This window comes from Lepisosteus platostomus, chromosome 5 (assembly GCF_059453375.1).
Source record: "Lepisosteus platostomus isolate fLepPlt1 chromosome 5, fLepPlt1.hap1, whole genome shotgun sequence".
Lineage (NCBI taxonomy): Eukaryota > Metazoa > Chordata > Actinopteri > Semionotiformes > Lepisosteidae > Lepisosteus > Lepisosteus platostomus.
In genome coordinates, this window is record NC_142615.1 from 50,803,582 (window position 1) to 50,809,581 (window position 6,000).

General features: G+C 45.3%; 2 non-coding genes across 2 annotated transcripts; both read right to left on the reverse strand.

Moving 5' to 3' along the window:
- Positions 1-374: 374 nt before the first annotated feature.
- On the reverse strand, positions 375-447 carry trnak-cuu (transfer RNA lysine (anticodon CUU)). Its single transcript has one exon. It is a non-coding gene; the product is annotated as a tRNA-Lys (tRNA).
- Positions 448-1,742: 1,295 nt separating this feature from the next.
- trnaa-cgc (transfer RNA alanine (anticodon CGC)) lies at positions 1,743-1,814 on the reverse strand. The gene has a single exon. It is a non-coding gene; the product is annotated as a tRNA-Ala (tRNA).
- Positions 1,815-6,000: the final 4,186 nt, after the last annotated feature.

Genomic DNA, 6,000 nt, shown 5'->3' on the forward strand with positions numbered 1-6,000 from the left:
AGGTTTCTTGAGAGATCGTTCAGCGAGCGAGTAATAAAAAAACTACTTTGCTTCCAACCTCTGCTGTCACTGTAAACTCGGACGTGATGTTCTGCAGATGTGCAGTGTGCCTTTCCTCTTGTCGTATTCAAGAGTACTCACTGTGTGAGCTCCTCGCTGCGTGTTCTGTACTCTACTGTGATTTAATTTAGATGATTACGTGGAGTAGAGTGACAAGATCTACTTGAACATTTTCGGTTTGTGAAATGAAACACTAAATACACTACTGTAAATACAAGTAATGGACATTTAAAATAACCACAGTACAGCTAGAAGAGTGAAAGATAAAAGACTATTTAGAATGACATTCACAATAGAATTAAGAACGGCACAGCCGCCCGAACAGGGACTTGAACCCTGGGCCCTCAGATTAAGAGTCTGATGCTCTACCGACTGAGCTATCCGGGCTCTGAAAAAAAACCGACACTGGCGGGATCCTGGCAAGTCACGTGTCTCTTGTGCCGAAGAGCAGTCATACCTGACCCGTCTGGAATGACCACTGACAGACTTTATCCAGAAGCGACGGCACCACTCCCAGTAGAATGAGTGAGAAATACAGCATGACATGGGTAGTTAAGCGGCTCCTACAATCCATCTTTCCTCACATTACTGATTTTTTTCAATAGCATTTGGACCTTTTTTCACATTCAGATTTTTTTCACATTTAATAAAATCTTTTAATCAACAACATTAAAAAGAAAACAAATGGAACATTTTTTGGAACAATTATTAAAAAAAAACTTTCAATGCCTTGGTTGTATACGTGTGCACACCCTTTATAAAGGGAGTTGCAACAGTGCTGAAATTTAAAGAGCATTTCCGTAGAGAAAACAGCATTTTTTCTGCCTTGATGTTAAGCTTAGGGAGCCTGTCTTTTAGAAATTCTATTTCTTAACACCCTGCACAGCCTCCCGACAGACTAACGAATATTTTTGGGAGAAATTGGCTCACACACCGGAAGACACTAACGTTTATTTATGTTAGAGTATGTGAATAACAGTTTAACCGAAAAAGTTTGTAATTGTGATTTTGTAAAAAATCAATAAATCGTCTATCAACAGTACGTGATTATTAAGAAATTGTTTTATTTCATAAACTATAAGACAATTAAGAGAGTTTATAGGTCATAAACGTGGCTTATGTTCTTTTAACTCTGGCGTTCAGGATCCAAACCCAGGTGCGGACGATTGTGTTTCTTGAATCTCTTGTAATCATCAAAAGTCGATGTGTAGTCCTTCAGTACTTTCTCGAGTTGTGCCATGGATATTTCATACGATCAATACTTGTCATGCTCTTTTGCATTTTCCTTAAACGGAAAAAGTTCAAAGTGTGTTTATGGCTGTGCTTCACATCTACACGAGAGCAGTACAGGACACGCAGTGAGGAGCTCGTGAAGCTTTCAGTTTAGTGCGGAGTTCAGAAGGAGGATTCGCTCGCTGAATAATCTCTCAGGAAATCCCGGGCGAGATTCAACAGGTGTTTTCTGCAACAGCCACGACAAGTGTGAAGCAATCTCTGGATTTCCTGAATTTGAACTAAATTATTAGTTCAAATAATTTAAGGTTTAACAGAACTAAATGAGGTACATTTAAAACAGCAGCGCAACTCTGCAGCAAGTCGAGTGTGCCTGCGCACTCGCAACACAAGCAAAGAGTTCTCACTCAACAGAAGATTGCGATGTAAGTAATGTAATACAAAGCACCTGGAGATGCCAGGGATTGAACCAGGGACCTCATACATGCGAAGCATGCGCTCTACCACTGAGCTACATCCCCGATGGCAAAGGTAATGGAACAGACTTGTCCAGATGCTCACTGATCACAATCCACCACTCACGAGGAATGTCTCCAGTTTCCCACTTTCGCGTTTCCTTTACTACAGAGTAAATTAATGGGAATGAAGAAATAAGGAAGGAAAAATAATCGCATTGAAGCTTCAAGAGACTGGGCACAAATAAATCTATTATTTTTGTATCCAGTCACACGTGCGACAGTGGTTAATTCCCAGACGGGGGAGTGCTTTTTTTCTACCTCCTTACTCGACTGTCTTTCAATTCTGTTTTATTTGAAAGCTTTTTGCACCTTTTAAGTGCTCTTGATTAAACTATGCATAGAAAAACAGCACTACTGATGATTTTCATGGACCGATGCACACTTGTTCTGTACAACTCGAGTGATAAAGCCCTGTCTGCAAATATTGTAGAAGAAAATAAAAGGGTGAAACAACGCCCCAACCACAGGAATGGTAATAGGAAGGATCGTGTTCTTATTTGATAAGTCCTTTTGAGATGTCTTGGCAATGCACACAGTCGTTAGAGCTGAAAAATTTACTTTTAGTGGTGTTTTTAAACAAAGATGGAACATGTTATTTCTATACCAGGAAGAAAGGAGCAGACTTTAACTTTAAGAGGCAAAAACGACACCTTATCAAAGCTAATATTAATTAAAATGACATCACAACAAAAGAGTGGAGCCTTCAGTGAATAAAATTAGTTTTCATTGGACGTGTGTGTCTCCATAACTTTGTAGGTGAGAGAGAGGATTGTGTTAATTTGCAGGTGCTTCTCGGAAGTGCGTTGGTGGTACAGGCGCCTTCCAAATAATTGAGTCGGGTATGAATCCCAGCCAGTACAAACACAAATCTTTTCAAGATAATTTATGGTCCGCTAACATCTTTTGAAACACTACAACAGGTAACACCCCGTGTGAAACATCATGAACATCTGTTAAAGCCTGAGTTTTACATACTCTAACGTAAATAAACGTTAGTATTTTCCGGTGTGTGCTCTTCGGCACAAGAGACACGTGACTTGCCCCTGTTCGGGCGGCTGTGCCGTTCTTAAGTCTATTGTGAATGTCATTCTAAGTAGTCTTTTATCTTTCACTCTTCTAGCTGTACTGTGGTTATTTTAAATGTCCATTACTTGTATTTACAGTAGTGTATTTAGTGTTTCATTTCACAAACTGAAAATGTTCAAGTAGATCTTGTCACTCTACTCCACGTAATCATCTAAATTAAATCACAGTAGAGTACAGAACGCGCAGCGAGGAGCTCACACAGTGAGTACTCTTGAATACGACAAGAGGAAAGGCACACTGCATATCATCACGTCCGAGTTTACAGAGACAGCAGAGGTTGGAAGCAAAATAGTTTTTTTATTACTCGCTCGCTGAACGATCTCTCAAGAAACCTCGGTGGAGATTTAACGGGTGTCTAATAATCACGTTCAAAAAGGTGACGATAAGTTTTTTTTTTTAACTAGGTAGCCTTAATGGCAACACGGTGTGAGTAGATCTTAAAGCAGCAGCAGACAGAGTACCCGTAATGCCACCGCAGTGCTTTGAGTTCGGCTTTTCTTATTTCTTCTGCAGAACCAGTGGTATCGGAATATACTGATGCGCATAAGAAGCGCTTTTGGGTTCTGATCATTTTTATTGAGCGCTACTCTAAACTTTACATTTGCTCGGGCTAGTTTTCCCCATGAAAAAAAGACATATCCCTAATAACACAAGTCCAAAACCAAGTATAAAGTCCAAAACCAGAAGATCCATCAGAGCAAGAATTAAAAACCACGAAGGCCGGGTTGGAACCGGCGGACGGGGAACAGGAACAGGAACCGAGGTTAAAACCTTAACGGGACCAGGCGCTTCCAGGTCCCGGACTCGCACGATATGGAAATCAGATGCAGAGATAGATGAGCGTCAGCGCCTGGCTTTTAAGGTGGGCTGGGAATGGGAAACAGGTGCACAGAATAAAGTCTTAAGTGAAAGGGCTGGAGCACCCTTAAGGAGGGGGAACTAATATCGTGACATGTGCTCTAGGAACCCTGCAGGGGGCGGTGCAGCGGTGGAGCATGCCTGACCCTCGGCTGAGTGGTCATCTGGAGCACCTGAGTGATCTGGGATTGTTATCCCATTCTCACTGTTCAGGTCCACCCTGCACACTTCCTGATTGAGGAATCCCTCTATCGGCATGTTTACAATCGTTCGCCGGGCGTGGGTGTAGGACACCTGCTCGCTCCCCCCTTCCCTCGCTAAGGGTTCAGGGAGCTGCCCCAGCAGTGGGATAGCTAGTTCACTGCCTTCGAACTCGCTATCACCCACCAGGCCCATGTCAGTGCGGGCGGGGATTCTGACACCCCCCTTTGCGATGTCCTGCACTGGCAGGCGGGTGACTTGACCATCCAGCTCCAGTCTGGCTGAACCACTGTTGGTCAGACTCAGACTGACAGACTGAGCTGGTGGCTGTAAGAAAACCGGGTCGGCTTTCATTCCCTGTCCCTTCTGGGGGACTGGGTGTGTTGGCAACCCTGCCGTTGAGGCAGGAACAATCAGGTCAGTCTCACTCACTACCTGGTAGTTGTGAGAAATAATGTTACCTGACTGCAGGTTCCCTGGGTCACAGCAGAGGGAATCGGCATCTGGGATCAGGTGTGTCCACAGCGCAGTAGTCTCAGCGTCCAGCTGGACCTCCTGTCTAACCTGTGAATGTTGCACCAGGGGCACCTGGCGGTGGACCTGTGACAGCTGCTCAAGCAGATCCTCACTAATAGAGGACCTCTCAGGGCTAAGGGTGAGGGCTACATCACCAACCTGCTCTCCTGCCATCTTGATCCCTTCCACCACTGCAGGGTGGTGTTCCTGACCCCTCTTGGGTGCCAGGGTGCACAGGGAAAGCTCCTTTTCATCGCCAGGTGGGGAGATCTGCTCCTCTTTAGGGATGTAAAAGGGGTGTGCTTTACCTGGTGGATCAGGCGGCTGCTTGGAGCACCTCTCCTGTGGCATGGAGGCTGTTGGGACCTAGGCCGGGACACGACTTCCCTGTATATCTGGGAAACAAGGAAATATTTTTATTTCTTGTCCAGAGGGAACAGAAGGAATCTCCACATAGGCTTCTGTGTTCGGTGGGCACTGTGTGAGCACAGTCTGCCTTTTGGACCCCCTTTCCTTCTGTACAGAAGGCTTAGGAGCCTTGACCTGTTTCCACACCTTGCCTTTCTGGTGATCCACCAACAGTTCCTCTCTGAGTCGCATGCCCTTTTCTTTTTCTACCCGTTTGAGCTTGCCGTATGACATCAAACACCTTTCAACCTCAGTGTCAATCAGTGTCTCACTGGGTAAGACATCTCCCATGGCAGCCTCGAGGTAAAAGCTTCTTGCTTTTCCTATGTGTTTTACTGCCTGCTCGCTTGGGAGTGGCTGACCTTATCCAGGCAGGAACCCTTCCGCTCAATCAGATAGACTGAGGGAGGGAGAGGGGGCGGGTCTCCGCCTCCTCCAGTGGAGAGTATCAGCTCATTCACGCTTCCGGCAGCCTTGGGGAGCGGTTGTCCCTGTCCTAATAAAGCTTGTTCAAGCCTGGCCAGGCGGGCGGCTACTGAATCCTTTTGTTCAGCTTTATCTAGCCCTTTCCCTCCCCCGGTGTTCTCATGGCACTTAGGACGCTGGGTGCGGTCCTGTGTGAGTGCTTTGGAACGGGGCTTAGCCAGCTCAGGAGCCTGTGCTCCTTCGAGCAGGAGGGAGTTAACCCTGCTGGCTCTGACGGCGAACACAGTCGCTTTAACAGCTTTTTGCTCAGAGCGACTTTGGACATCATACTTCCAGGCTTTCTGCACGAATCTCTTAATATCAATCATTTTCATGGTCTGTGCATCTGTATGCATTAAGATCATCTTTCTGACTGATGGGTGGAGATTCGCGATGAATAAACCCTTGAAATGTGTGTTCTCTTCGCAACCCTCATCATTTCGCCCTGCAAATTAAGTTTGTCTAAGTCTCTCGTAATATTCGCGAGGGGACTCTGCTCTCTCGTGCTTAATGTTAAGGGTGGTGGCTATCGCGGCAGACGGGTCAATAAAATCACTGTATTCTTCGATAAGTGTTTGACACAGCTGCTCAAAATCATTACAGACTTTTTTTATCTGCCTAGCCATCCACTCATGTACAGCTCTGCTGGTAGTTT